Source organism: Nerophis ophidion, linkage group LG02 (assembly GCF_033978795.1).
Source record: "Nerophis ophidion isolate RoL-2023_Sa linkage group LG02, RoL_Noph_v1.0, whole genome shotgun sequence".
Classification (NCBI taxonomy): domain Eukaryota; kingdom Metazoa; phylum Chordata; class Actinopteri; order Syngnathiformes; family Syngnathidae; genus Nerophis; species Nerophis ophidion.
Genome location: NC_084612.1, coordinates 43,307,253 through 43,323,116, shown reverse-complemented (window position 1 = coordinate 43,323,116; position 15,864 = coordinate 43,307,253). Strand labels below are relative to the sequence as shown.

The window sequence follows — 15,864 nt, the reverse complement described above, 5'->3', positions numbered from 1 at the left end:
ATACAGTTATTGCCACATTTGGAATAGCATCTGAAATCTTATGTGGGAATTGTTTTTTCTTCAAACAAAATAACAAAAAGCCACAGAGAAAAGTTTACTCATATTTTTAAACATATCTGTTTTGCTTTTCATGTTGTTGTTTTTTGCACAAGTTTTGCGCGATTTGTGCAAATTAGACAACTTTTGTTGTTGTTTTTCGTTTTAATTAAGATTTTGAAATTAACCAAAAAAGAAAGCTGCAGGTTGCAACTGATAACTCCAAGTAATTCATGAAAAATCACATTATACGATTAATTATTTTACCATGTAAAACTGTCGCAAACCCATTCGAGATTCCACAAGCATGTCATAATTCCCAAACAAGGGAATAACCTCAATGACTTCAACATGCCCGTTTGGTTGACCCCTGCCTACTGTCCTCTGGTGAAACGCTCCAGACCCAGAGCGAGTAGTGTCCCTGTGTGGCCCCGGGATGCAGCCTCTGTGCTCCAGGATGGCTTGCAGGGCACATACTGGCGGATGTTCGGAGCAGCAGCCACACAGGATGGAGAAGTGGACCTGTAGGAATATTTCTACACATCACGGTCACCTTGAACCAGAAGCCCTGGTTGAAAGCAGACTTGAGAGCACTGCAGAAGACTACAGATGACACTTTCAGGTCAGACAAAGAATGAACACACGGGGCAGCAAGAAGACAGTGGGCATTAAAAGGGCTACAGCCTTATAGTCACAAAAGATCCAGGGTCACTTTACCTCCAATGATCCTCGGCACATGTCGAAGGGCATCAAGTGAGTACTCACTACAACCAGGGTGCACACTACCCTAAGGACCCCTCCCTGCCAGATGCCCTCAACCTGTGAAATGCCCGCTTTAATGACCCGTGCAACAACAATCCTAGTGCCAGACTCACATAACCAACCGCCTGATGACAATCTTTTCAGAGTAACCCCAGCAGATGTGAGGAAGGCCCTGCAAAGCCACATGCCCAGACAACATTCCATAGCGGGTACTGAAGGACTGTGCCCACCAACTGACTGGGGTGTTAACGAACATTTTTAACACCTCGCTCCAGCAATCTTCTGTTCCAACCTGCTTAAAGACAGCATCCATCATTACTGTACCAAAAAACTCCACAGTGACAAGTCCGAATGGCTATTGACACAGGAGCCCTCACCCTGTCTTCCACAACATCATCCCACAGACCTTGGTAAAGAAGAACACGCTATGAACCCAGTCCCCCACACTGGGAAACTGGGTCTTTCTGACCGACAGACCACAGACTGTCAGCATACAAAACAATGTCTCCTCTTCTATCACCCGCAGCACTGGCTCCCCCAGAGTTGTGTGCTGAGCCCACTCTTCTTCACACTACTGAACTAAGACTGCAGTGCTATACACCCCAGCTGTAATATTGTGAAGTTCATGAACGACACAGCCGCCAGATTAAGGAGTCAGAGTACAGAGAGGTACTGCAACAACCTTTGCATCAATCTAAAAAACACTAACAAGATAGTGGTGGACTTCAGGAAACTCAGTAACCGTCCTTTCCCCCTACACATCGGAGCAGCAGCTGTCGAAGTGGTCCCCAGCTTTCAGTATCTTGGGGTTCATCAATCCAGGGACCTCACTTGTAGCCACAACACTTCCTGTCTGATCAAGTAGGCACACCAGTTTTCTATTTCCGTAGGAAGTTGCAGAGGCACGAAGGAGCTACATCCTAGGGAGCTTCTACAGGTGTGTAGTGCAGAGCACCATGAGCACCAGCATAACGGCGTGGAACAGCAGCTGAATGGTTAAAAAGATGAAGGCGATGCAGACTGTGGTAAAAGCTACTCATGAAAGTCGTGGGGAAACTCCTTCCTACCTCCACGGACAACTTCATCAGTAGATGCAGAGAAAGGTGTGTCTGCATCACCAAGGGTCCCACACACACTGCACACCCTCTCTTTGATCACCCCCCAGCAGGTAGGAGGCTGAAGAGCATACGGAGTAGGACCACCAAACTGAGGAACAGCTTCTATCCAGAAGCTGTTAGACCAGGGGTCGGCAACCTTCAGCATACAAAGAGCTATTTGAGCCCATTTCCCCCCAAATAAAACCCAACTAGAGCCGCAAACTCTGTTTGATTCCTGACGATAACACCACTTATAGTTTCGTTACACGAATGCTATAGAATTTATGAAATGAAACACTTGACAACAATTCACATTTTATTCCTGGGTAAAAGAAAATCACCAAAGTATTTTTAACATTCAAAAGAAATACACTGGTCCTTCTCTTATTAATGAATTTTTAAAAAATCAAGTCGCGCCAATATTCTGAACGCATACAACTACAGCATAATTCATTTGACTAAAAAGGGAAAAGAACAACCTCGTCATCAATGAAAACAAATTAATCTGTCCATGAAGCATTAAATTTTCTATTTTCATCAGAAATGTCTCTTCTTTTTGATCAGGCCATTGCAAGCTTACCGGGTGTTGACCGCTAAAAACAATACAATTGCTTGGCATCAAGAGATGACGCACAGGGGCTGTGACATACGTGAATCCCTTAGGGTTGATGGACGGCTGGGCAGTGCCTGAAGAGCTGCAGCCTGCCATCGTAGCTCCCACTCCCTCCCCTCTGTTGCAACTCTCAAGATATATGTTGTAACATGTATATGTGCTTTGCTATGGAGGTTTTTTCCCACTCCAGACTGGGGACCTCTTAGGAGACCAGTCCAGATTGTATTTTTTAACTCACACTTTCCCCAGCGTTTACCTTTTTCCTATCTTTTACGGGGCACCTTCTGGCGGCCAGTTAGCGTTCCTGTTCTCTCACCCTGTACACTGTTTGTTTGTCTAATCTTGATCGGGTTTGTGCTGAAAACAAAGTTTCATTGTACTTGTGCAATGACAATAAAGACCTACCTACCTACCTTTGACAATAAATCAAAATGTTTTATGACCATATGATAAGATACCAGTAGGGGTGTAACGGTACGTGTATTTGTATTGAACCGTTTCGTTACGGGGGTTTGGTCCGGTTCGGAGGTGTATCGAACGAGTTTTTAAGCTAAAGTCTTAACAAGTTGCTCTGCTTTCTGCCTCTGTCTGAGCAGTGAGCACCCAGCATTGTCCCCGCCCACACAACCATCTGATTGGTTACATAAAAAGCCTATCAGCAGTGCGTATTCAGAACACGTTGTCAATGCTTCAGCGTCGAGCAGATATGTGTTTAGCAGCGGACATTGTACTCTCCCCAAATGATAAAAAACATTTCCCAGTCGCAACTACTACTATGAGCCCGTTGACCTTCTAGAAACTTAAACTGCAGCTCAGCTCGTTCGTAGTTCTGGCTTGAGGTGAAGGCTAATTAGCATTTAGCGTAACGTTAGCTCATTTTGCTAAGTGTGTGTGTGTGCGTGTGTGTGTGTGTGTTAGGGGCAGCCAAGTCCTGTCTGTCTGTTATTTCACTTGTTTCAGGGATGAATAGTCTCTCCTATTGCTATTGTACTAGTTGTTTAGCTATAGTTATATCAATCATTAGTAATGTACCAGCCTAGTTTTGAATGGCAGGGTCCCTGTTATTACATTTTGACAACAATATAACATTTGCATAATAAAAGTCAACTACAGGCTTCCCAAATGCTGTAATAAATTAAGCATGACGAGTTGACTTGAAACTGTTTAATGTTGGACTTTTTATATGTAGAAGAAAGGTTTTGTCATTTTATTTAATCAAAGCAACAACTTGAAGCAGTTTAATGTGGATTAACGTGGGCAGAATTATTATAGAGTTCCCAAAGTTAAAAGGATAAAGCCATTGTTTACAAATTTGGTAAATAAATAGCCCAAAAATTTGTATTTTGTGGTTTTCTTACTGTATTGAAAATGAACCGAACCGTGACCTATAAACCGAGATACGTACCGAACCGAAATGTTTGTAAAACCGTTACACCCCTAGATACCAGAACTCTCCAAAAATAACAACAGTTAGATTAAAAATAACTAAATAAATGTAATTAATTAAGTAACCATTATTTGCTGACATTTTGTTTCAAAGCCAAAGGGAGCCACGGCGGTGACATGGAAGACCCGCATGTGGCTCCAGAGCCACGGGTTGCAGACCACTGTGTTAGACTGTTGAACTCCGATGGTGCTCAGTAGTTATGGATAACATCACAACTGTCCTTAAATTGGCTTTTATTTGGTTTGCTGTCATTATTTTTGCATTTTAATTGCATTACATGATCAAAATCTTTTTTTTTCCTATTTTTCTATTTTATTCATAATATAATCTTATTAACACTCACATTCACACACTAGGGCCAATTTAGTGTTGCCAATCAACCTATCCCAAAGTCCATGTTTTTGGCTCTATCTACTGGCACGCCAAAAAAAAATAAAAATAAATAAATAAAAATCACATGGTTAATGTACAGCGTTTTATTTTTCTATCTTCAAACAGTGTTACAGTTCAATCTGTGTGTAATGTTAAAGTGCAATATAAAAAAAAATATTAAAGAAAGGTGTTAAATAAAACTTCTGCCTTCTTTTTAATCAATACACAGGCCTACCACACTACTGTATTTTAATGTTTGTACTTGGAAGGCTAAGTTTTTCCAAGGTGGTACTTGGTGAAAAATGTTTGAGAACCATTGATCTGTAATTGATACAATTAATAATGTCAAATATTGTTTTGAAGAATGGTATAATGCATTGGTTCTCAACCTTTTTTCAGTGATGTACCCCCTGTGAACATTTTTTTAATTCAAGTACCCCTTAATCAGAGCAAAGCATTTTTGGTGGGAAAAAAAGAGATAAGGAAGTAAAATAAAGCACTATGTCATCAGTTTCTAATTTGTTAAATTGTATAACAGTGCAAGATATTGCTCATTTGTAGTGGTCTTTCTTGAAGTATGAGAACAAGATATAAAAATAACAAAACATTTGTTGAAAAATAAAAAAGTGATTCAATTCTAAATAAAGATTTCTACACATAGAAGTAATCATCAACTTTGAGTGCCCTCTTTGGAAATTGTAGTAGTGTTGCATCTGGATTTATGAACTTAATTCTAACCATTTCTTCACAAAAAAAGATATCTTTAACATCAATATTTATGGAACATGTCCAAAAAAAATCTAGCTGTCAACACTGAATATTGTATTGTTGCATTTCTTTTTACAGTTTATGAACTTACATTCATATTTTGTTGAAGTATTATTCAATAGATATATTTATAAAAGGATTTTTGATTTGTTGCTATTCTTAGAATATTTTTTTTTAAATCTCACGTACCCCTTGGCATACCTTCAAGTACCCCCAGGGGTACGCGTACCCCCATTTGAGAACCACTGGTATAATGAATGCATGTTTGCCTTTGTGTGCAGACATGATGGACAAACATCTTTCAGATCAGAACCAAATCTTTGGAAAGAATCATTAATCCATCCATTTCCTACCGCTTGTCCCTTTCGGGGTCGCGGAGGGAGCTGGAGCCTATCTTAGCTACATTCAGGCGGAAGGCGGTGTACACCCTGGACAAGTCGCCACCTCATCACAGGGCCAACACAGATAGACAGACAACATTCACACTCACATTCACACACTAGGGCCAATTTTAGTGTTGCCAATCAACCTATCCCCAGGTGCATGTCTTTGGAGGAGGGAGGAAGGCGAAGTACCCAGAGGAAAACCTTCGCAGTCATGGAGAGAACATGCAAACTCAACACAGAAAAATCCCCAGCCCGGGTTTGAACTCAGACCTTCGTATTGTCAGGCACATGCACTAACCCCTCTCCCACCGTGCTGAATAATGTTCAACTATATTCTATATAGTTTATAAATACATGAAAATGGATACAAATAACAGCTACCGTATTTCCTTGAATTGCCGCCGGGCATATAGTATGCGCCTGCCTTGAACTACTGCCGGGTCAAACACGCTTCCCAAAATAATTAGCGCATGCTTAGTATTACCGCCTGGTCAAACTGGTGACGTCACGAGTGACACTTCCCCTGTCATCATTTTCAAAATGGAGGAGGGTGATTTCAATACCGGTAATTTGAAATCGCATAAAGGGAAGAAGATAAAGAGCTATTCAGTAGGATTTAAGGTCCAAGCTTACATCACACTCATTTTTTTACTGCATACCTTTGGTAAGTGCCGCAGTGAGAAGAGATTTTAAAATAATTAGCGCATGCTTACTTTTACCGCATGCCTTTGGTAAGCGCAGGAGTGAGAAGAGGGTTTTAAATTGATTAGCGCCCCGGCGGCAATTCATGGAAATACAGTAAATTACAATCATTTTATCAAGTACATATATGTTTTTTGTAACTGTTTAAGACAGCAAATGTATTTTAGTGTGCAGACATGATCATGTCAGCACGGTGTCCCTCGAGGGACACCTTGGCTTGTACTATTGGGACTTTTGCAGCCCAGCAGAAGACAAACACCTACCTTTGTCTCTTCGGACAGCTGAGTCCCCTCTTTGAGGATGTCTCAGCTGCTTTACAACAACATGCACACGTCCTCCTTCCCTACAACGCCGAGGATGTGGTGCACAGCAGCACACCTGTGGCCCCCAGCGGCCACCGCGTGCATGCTATTTGCCATTCATCGCGGAGCAAACGGCGACGAAGAAAGATGAGAAAGAGAGAATGAAGCTTACCGGAATATTGCAAACAAGCCGTCCCGACTGCTCCACAGGTTTCGGGGCTGTGCTGTGCCGGTGCAGACGTGCCGGTACCGGTGTGCAGAGACGCTGTGATTCTCAGAGTCGCGCACAAGCGTGCAAAAGCTCTATTTACTCCTCCTGCGAGGAGGCCACGCCCCCCGCGTGTCCCCGCGCTGCCTGTTCTGCTGCGCGCGTGTGCGCGTCAGCACATTAGTTGGACTTTATTTCCAACATGCGCACAATTACAAAAACATTTATGGATTCCATTCGAGACGCAGCTGCAAAGTGATTTAAAAAGCGTGTTTATCACTCTAATTATACTTCGACACACAAACATAACTTTTGCTGTCATGCTACGCCAGGGGTGTCGAACTCAAAAACAGAGTGGGCCAAAATTTAAAACTGAACAAAGCCGTGGGCCAAGGTTGAACAAATTAACCTTTTAATAGGGACTCAAACAAGTTTTGCATTGAATACTGAACAAGCAAGGCTTATATGACTTTATAGTGACATGCAAAATCGAGTTTCAAATAATAATAACAATAATTAAAAAATATCAATGGCAGATCAAGTAAAATGTAAATAGAAATTGAATGCCTCTTTTCTATTTGCAGCCTTCTGAGGTAAATATACAAATAAACTTTTTCTACAAGCCAAATATAAATCTGAAAGTAAAATAACAATAAGGAATGAATCAAACATTCAACCCTTGAAGTAGCAAGAGAAAGTGAATGAATAAAACGTTATTGCTCAGTTTGCTGCACTGATTTGCTTTAACAACGCTTATATAACCTGATAGTGCAAAATCAGCTTTCAAAAACAAACGAAAAAACATCACAGAAATAAAATGTAAATAAAAAATGTAATGCCTCTTTTCTATTTGCAGCCTTCTGAAGTAAATATCAACATTAAATTTTTCCATTAGCTAATACATTTTTAAATAAAATAACAATGAGGTGGTTGGGGTTGGGGGTGGCGTGGTTTGGTGGTGGCGGGGGTGGATATTGTAGCGTCCCGGAAGAGTTAGTGCTGCAAGGGTTTCTGGGTATTTGTTCTGTTGTGTTCATGTTGTGTTTCGGTGCGGTTGTTCTACCGAAATGTGTTTGTCATTCTTGTTTTGTGTGGATTCACAGTGTGGCGTATATTTGTAACAGTGTTAAAGTTGTATATGCGGCCACCCTCTGTGTGACCTGTAAGGCTGTTGATCAAGTATGAGTTGCATTGATTGATTGATTGATTGATTGATTGATACTTTTTAGTAGATTGCACAGTACAGTACATATTCCGTACAATTGACCACTAAATGGTAACACCCGAATAAGTTTTTCAACTTGTTTAAGTCGGGGTCCACATTAATCAATTCATTCACTTTTGTGTGTGTGTGTACAAGCTGCATATACTATGTGACTTGGCCGGCATGCTGTATGTATAGAGGAAAAGCGGACGTAACGACAGGTTGTGGAGAACGCTAAAGGCAGCACCTTTAAGGCACGACCCCAATATTGTTGTCCGGGGAGAAATTCGGGAGAATGGTTGCCCTGGGAAATTTTCGGGAGGGGCACTGAACTTCGGAAGTTTCCCTGAAAAATCAGGAGGGTTGGCAAGGATGAGTATAAGCGGTGAATGCGGTGTTACAGCGGCACCGCCGCTGTATAATACCGGCGGGCCAGTCCTAATGTTAATTGGATATTGCCTCAAGGGCCAAATGAAATTACACGGCGGGCCAAATTTGGCCCGCGGGCCAGAGTTTGACACCCATGTGCTACGCCATGACATATCCAGACAATAGACGAGGTTTGTGGGCAGCACGGTGTAAGAGGGGTTAGTGATTGTGCCTTACAATAGGAAGGTCCTGGGTACGACCCTGCGCTCGGGATCTTTCTGTGTGGAGTTTGCATGTTCTCCCCGAGACTGCGTGGGTTCCCTCCAGGTACTTCCTCCCACCTCCAAAGACATGCACCTGGGGATAGGTTGATTGGCAATACTAAATTGGCCCAAGTGCCGTAGTTCTTAACCTTGTTGGAGGTACCAAACCCCACCAGTTTCATATCCACATTCCCTTCTTTAGGGAAAAATATCTATTTTTTTTTCTTCAACTTCAGGACAAAGTTATGTTTGGTTTTTTTATTAGTGCAGAAAATGAACCGTGCATGAACATCATCTTGTTCAAAGAACAAAACCAAAACAGTGCATGAACTCACAGCAAATTACACACTTGCAAATCAGATGGAAAAATCTGAGGGAACATTGTTTGGGGGTATCCATAATACTTAGACTTTCTTTTTATTGTCAATCAAATTTCAACTTCACAGTACAGATACTAAGGGGTTTTATTTATACCAGGGTCCGCGAACAGGTTTTGTCTGGCACGCGGGATGAGTTTGCTAAGTATACAAATTAACCTAAAAGTTTTGAATGAAATAAACATCTCTTCTCCATGTGTCTACTGGATATTGCAATAGCAATTTTTTGTATCTCTGGATGATGGTACATATGTACAAAATAAACCATACGCTATAAGTACATCAATTGAGGAAAATGATCAAACTACATGAATTGATTAACGTGGACCCCGACTTAAACAAGTTGAAAAACTTATTCGGGTGTTACCATTTAGTGGTCAATTCTACGGAATATGTACTGAACTGTGCAATCTACTAATAAAAGTATCAATCAATCAATCAATCAATACATACATGGCATACTGTAATTTGATTTGGATATTTTTTTATCTTGATAGATTGAAAATGAACACCATTGAGTTGACTGATGAACATTATCACATCATTCATTCAGAAAATATAAATAATGACGAATAAAGATAGAATACTATTAACCGCAACATGTAAGTGTAAAAAAACAACATTGTACATTTTCAGAATGTGCTTCTTCAATTTTTAAACTCAGAAAACAATCTGAAGGTCTCTTTATTTTTAAGTTATCGTGCAGGGCTTTTACCAGTCCAGCCCACTTGGGAGTAGATTTTTCTCCATGTGGCCCCTGATCTAAAATGAGTTTGACACCCCTGATTTATACGATTGATTGAATGAGACTTATTAGTAGATTGCACAGTACAGTACATATTCCGTACAATTGGCCACTAAACGGTAACACCCGAATACATTTTTCAACTTGTTTAATTAAGTTGGGGTCCAGGTTAATCAATTCATGCCTCTGGTTTGTCTTGACCGCTGCGGCGGAGGCTCTGCCGAACCCCTGAGGCCGACTCACCGAACCCATTAGGGTTCGATCAAACCCAGGTTAAGAACCACTGCCCTAGTGTGTGAATGTGAGTGTGAATGTTGTCTGTCAATCTGATGAGATGGCGACTTGTCAAGGTTGTACCCCGCCTTCCGCCCGAATGCAGCTGACATAGGCTCCAGCACGTCCCGTGACCCCGAAAGGGACAAGCGGTAGAAAATGAATGGATGGATGGAGAAGACGTTCGTCAAATTGTTGGCCCCGACTCAAACAATTCCAATTACAATGTAATCAAGTCCAGGCTCGCTCAGTGCAAAACCACAACATGGATTCAACCACAGCTGGAAGAAGAATGAACATTCCCACTAATATTGTATCAACACACTACAGCATCTCAGAATAGCAGTTTATTGTGACGCAGCTCATATTTGGAAAAACTAATATTGCACCAGTGGACAATGCCGAGCACCCACGAGGGATTGATGGCAAATTCTTTCTCACCACAAAACAAAAACCGCGCATGCTTAGAAAAGTAGCGTCAGACATACCGCCCGTCCTATGGGGGTTAGTGCGTGTGCCTCACAATACGAAGGTCCTGGATTCGATCCCCAGGTTCAGGGTCTTTCTTTGTGGAGTGTGTTTGTTCTCCCCGTGACTGCGTGGGTTCCCACTCCGGCTTCCTCCATCGAGCCATCCATTTTCTACCGCTTATTCCCTTTGGGGTGGCGGGGGGCGCTGGTGCCTATCTCAGCTAAAATCGGGCAGAAGGCGGGGTACACCCTGGACAAGACTCCGGCTTCCTCCCACCTCCAAAGACATGCACTTGGGGATCGGTTGAATGTTGATAAAAAGTTAAAGTAGCAATTATAGTCACACTCACACACTAGGTGTGGTGAAATTTGTCCTCCGCATTTGACCCATCCCCTTGTTCACCCCCTGGGAGGTGAGGGGGAGCAGTGAGCAGCAGCGGTGGCCCACGCCCGGGAATCATTTTTGGTGATTCAACCCCCAATTCCAACCCTTGATGCTGAGTGCCTAGCAGGGAGGTAATGGGTCCCATTTTTATAGTCTTTGGTATGAACGCACGACCTACTGATCTCAGGGCGGACTCTCTAAAGCAGGGGTCACCAACGCGGTGCCCACGGGGACCAGGTAGACCGTAAGGACAAGATGAGTTGCCCGCTGGCCTGTTCTAAAAATAGCTCAAATAGCAGCACTTACCAATGAGCTGCCTCTATTTTTTAAATTTGATTTATTTACTAACAAGCTGGTCTCGCTTTGCTCGACATTTTTAATTTTAAGAGAGACAAAACTCAAATAGAATTTGAAAATCCAAGAAAATATTTTAAAGACTTGGTCTTCACTTGTTTAAATAAATTCATTTATTTTCTTACTTTGCTTCTTAGAACTTTCGGAAAAACAATTTTAGAGAAAAAATACAACCTTAAAAATTATTTTATGATTTTTAAAGACATATACCTTTTTAACTTTTATATTCCTTCCTCTTCTTTCCTGACAATTGAAATCAATGTTCAAGTAAATTTATTTTTTTATTGTAAAGAATAATAAATACATTTTAATTTAATTCTTAATTTTAGCTTCTGTTTTTTCAATGAAGAATATTTGTAAAGTATTTCTTCAAACTTATTATGATTAAAATTCAAAAAAATTATTCTGGCAAATCTAGAAAATCTGTAGAATAAAATTTAAATCTTATTTCAAAGTGTTTTTTAACCTATTTAAAACATGTCATCAAAATTCTAAAATTAATCTTAAGCAGGAAAAATTACTAAAGATGTTCCACAAATTCTTTTTTTAATTTTTTCAAAAAGATTCGAATTAGCTAGTTTTTCTCTTAATTTTTTTGGGTTGAATTTTGAATTTTAAAGAGTCGAAATTGAAGATAAACTTTGTTTTTAAATTAAATTTTCATTTTTTTTGTGTTTTCTCCTCTTTTAAACCGTTCAATTAAGTGTTTTTTTTCATAATTTATTCTCTACAAAAAAACGTCCATAAAAGGAAAGAAAGTGTACGACAGAAATACCCATTTTTTAATATATATAGATTTATTTATTAAAGGTAAATTGAGCAAATTGGCTATTTCTGGCAATTTATTTAATCAATCAATCAATCAATCAATGTTTACTTATATAGCCCTAAATCACTAGTGTCTCAAAGGGCTGCACAAGGCCCACATAAGGGCAAGGAAAACTCACACCCAGTGGGACATCGGTGACAATAATGATCCAGTGGGACGTCTGTGACAATAATGATTATGAGAACCTTAGAGAGGAGGAAAGCAATGGATGTCGAGCGGGTCTAACATGATACTGTGAAAGTTCAATCCACAATGGATCCAACACAGTCGCGAGAGTCCAGTCCAAAGCGGGTCCAACTCAGCAGCGAGAGTCCCGTTCACAGCGGAGCCAGCAGGAAACCATCCCAAGCGGAGGCGGATCAGCAGCGCAGAGATGTCGAGGCGGATCAGCAGCGCAGAGATGTCCCCAGCCGATACACAGGCAAGCAGTACATGGCCACCGGATCGGACCGGACCCCCTCCACAGGGGAGAGTGGGACATAGAAGAAAAAGAAAAGAAACAACAGATCAACTGGTCTAAAAAGGGAGTCTATTTAAAGGCTACAGTATACAAATGAGTTTTAAGGTGAGACTTAAATGCTTCTACTGAGGTGGCATCTCGAACTGTTACCGGGAGGGCATTCCAGAGTACTGGAGCCCGAACGGAAAACGCTCTATAGCCCGCAGACTTTTTTTGGGCTTTGGGAATCACTAACAAGCCGGAGTCTTTTGAACGCAGATTTCTTGCCGGGACATATGGTACAATACAATCGGCAAGATAGGATGGAGCTAGACCGTGTAGTATTTTATACGTAAGTAGTAAAACCTTAAAGTCACATCTTAAGTGCACAGGAAGCCAGTGCAGGTGAGCCAGTACAGGCGTAATGTGATCAAACTTTCTTGTTCTTGTCAAAAGTCTAGCAGCCGCATTTTGTACCAACTGTAATCTTTTAATGCTAGACATGGGGAGACCCGAAAATAATACGTTACAGTAGTCGAGGCGGGACGTAACAAACGCATGGATAATGATCTCAGCGTCTTTAGTGGACAGAATGGAGCGAATTTTAGCGATATTACGGAGATGAAAGAAGGCCGTTTTAGTAACGCTTTTAATGTGTGCCTCAAAGGAGAGAGTTGGGTCGAAGATAATACCCAGATTCTTTACCGTGTCGCCTTGTTTAATTGTTTGGTTGTCAAATGTTAGAGTTGTATTATTAAATAGAGTTCGGTGTCTAGCAGGACCGATAATCAGCATTTCCGTTTTTTTGGCGTTGAGTTGCAAAAAGTTAGCGGACATCCATTGTTTAATTTCATTAAGACACGCCTCCAGCTGACTACAATCCGGCGTGTTGGTCAGCTTTAGGGGCATGTAGAGTTGGGTGTCATCAGCATAACAGTGAAAGCTAACACCGTATTTGCGTATGATGTCACCTAGCGGCAGCATGTAGATGCTGAAGAGTGCAGGGCCAAGGACCGAACCCTGGGGAACTCCACACGTTACCTTAACGTAGTCCGAGGTCACATTGTTATGGGAGACACACTGCATCCTATCAGTAAGATAAGAGTTAAACCAAGACAGGGCTAAGTCTGACATACCAATTCGTGTTTTGATACGTTCTAATAAAATATTATGATCGACGGTATCGAAAGCAGCGCTAAGATCGAGGAGCAGCAACATAGATGACGCATCAGAATCCATCGTTAGCAATAGATCATTAGTCATTTTTGCGAGGGCTGTCTCCGTCGAGTGATTTGCCCTGAAACCGGATTGAAAGGTTTCACATAGATTGTTAGACGCTAAGTGTTCATTTAACTGCTCCGCAACAATTTTTTCGAGGATTTTTGAAATAAAGGGAAGGTGAGACACCGGTCGGTAGTTTACCATGAGGTCAGGATCGAGGTTAGGTCTTTTAAGAAGAGGATGAATAACCGCTTTTTTGAATGCTAGGGGAACAGTGCCCGAGGAAAGTGATAAGTTTATAATATTTAGCACTGATGGACCTAATAATACAAAGAGCTCCTTGATCAGTTTCCCAGGAAGAGGGTCAAGTAAACATGTTGTCTGTTTTATTCCATTTACCCGTTGTAACAATTCCTCTAATGTTATTTCCTCAAAACGAGAGAAACTATTTTGGAGGGCAGTATCCGCCGTATATACAATCGTGTCAGTGTTAATAGAACCCCGTTGTAGCTGGGACGCATTGTCTTTAATCTCCTTTCTAATGACTTCAATTTTCTTACTAAAGAATTGCATAAAGTCATCAGCTGAGTGGGTGGAGCTACTGGAAGGAGTCCCTTGTTGGGTTAGCGATGCTACCGTACTAAACAAAAATTTAGGATCGTTTTTATTACGGTGGATGAGATTTGAGTAATAATTAGCTTTAGCTAAGGTAAGCATGCGTTTATAAGTTATTAAACCATCACTAAATGCTTGATGGTGCACCTCAAGTTTAGTCGTGCGCCATTTGCGTTCCAGCTTTCTGCATAATAATTTCTGAGCTCTAGTTTCTTCTGTAAACCACGGGGTGCGCTTTTTTGGAGCCTTTTTTAACTTTAGCGGTGCTATGTTATCAATGGTTTCGCGCAGGGCGTCGTTAAAGTTGTTAGTGAGGTTATCAATAGAGCCCACATACTTTGGGAATGGTGCCATTACCGAGGGCAGTAGGTCAGCAAGAGTTGTCGTTGTGGCCGTATTAATGTTGCGGCTGCTATAGCAGTTATTATTATTATTAGTTTGACGAACATGCGTCTGAACCTCGAATTTTATAAGGTAATGATCGGACAATACTTTAGTATACGGGAGTATCGTAACTTTGGAAGCGGTGATACCCCTGACAAGCACTAGGTCTATCGTATTACCGTTGCGATGCGTGGGTTCATTTATTATTTGTGTGAGACCACAGCTATCAATTATAGTCTGGAGCGCTACGCACGGTGGGTCTGATGGGGTATTCATATGGATATTAAAGTCCCCCATTATGATTATATTATCGGCGTGTGTCACTAGATCAGCAACGAACTCTGAGAATTCATTGATAAAGTCCGAACAGGGCCCTGGGGGGCGGTAGATAACAGCCAGGTGTAGAGGCAGCGGTGTGACAGACCTCATAGTAAGCACCTCAAACGATTTATATTTATTATTTATGTTAGGACTAAGGTTAAAGTTTTCGTTGTATATTAGTGCGACCCCCCCACCCCTTTTAAGCGGACGGGCAATATGCGCATGTGTAAAGTTAGGAGGACATGCCTCATTTAGCGCAAAAAAGTCGTTTGGTTTAAGCCAGGTTTCATTGAGACCGATGACGTTAAGATTGTTGTCTCTGATGATATCATTAACTAACAACGTTTTAGGAGACAATGATCTTATGTTTAAAAAACCTATATTATAGGTAGTGGGCTGTTTTAGGGAATTTTTGATCAAATTATCCGTAGTAGCAATATTAATAATGTTGTGTTTATTATGCCCAGTGCATTCAGTATAATTACGACCATATCTAGGAATTGATACGACGGGAATGTTCCGATTGTTTGATTGTTGCTTTGATAAACTGCACGCATCATGGTTAGCCTCCTCAGTAACGGGGATTTTCCGATTGTTTGTTTGTTGCTTTGATAAACTGCACGCATCATAGTTAGCCACCTCAGTAAAACACATGTCCAACTCTGAAACACTCAAAGCAGAAAAAACTTGTTCTAATTTAACTGACTCCTTACCCAGACCAGTAGTCTCGCATCCTTTATTTAAATCCGTCTTCAGGGTGGAGGGAAGTGGTGTTCTGTGGGGATTAGCCTTCTGCTTTGTTTTTAGCCCCGCTCGACATCCGCGTTTCCGATCACACCGCTGGCGTCTGCTCCGTAGACGGCCCCCGCTGCTACTAGACTCCCCTGCTTCACAGGCCGCTGGATGTAGCCGCCGACGTATC

At 41.4% G+C, this 15,864-nt stretch overlaps 1 protein-coding gene across 1 annotated transcript in view; it reads right to left on the bottom strand.

The window, feature by feature from the left end:
- LOC133541135 (cell migration-inducing and hyaluronan-binding protein-like) overlaps nt 1–6,816 on the bottom strand; it is a 352,912-nt gene extending 346,096 nt beyond the window's left edge. The window contains exon 1 of the mRNA XM_061884247.1: nt 6,658–6,816. The gene's annotated coding sequence lies outside the window, so the exon portion shown is untranslated. The remainder of the gene's footprint in view (nt 1–6,657) is intronic.
- Nucleotides 6,817–15,864: the final 9,048 nt, after the last annotated feature.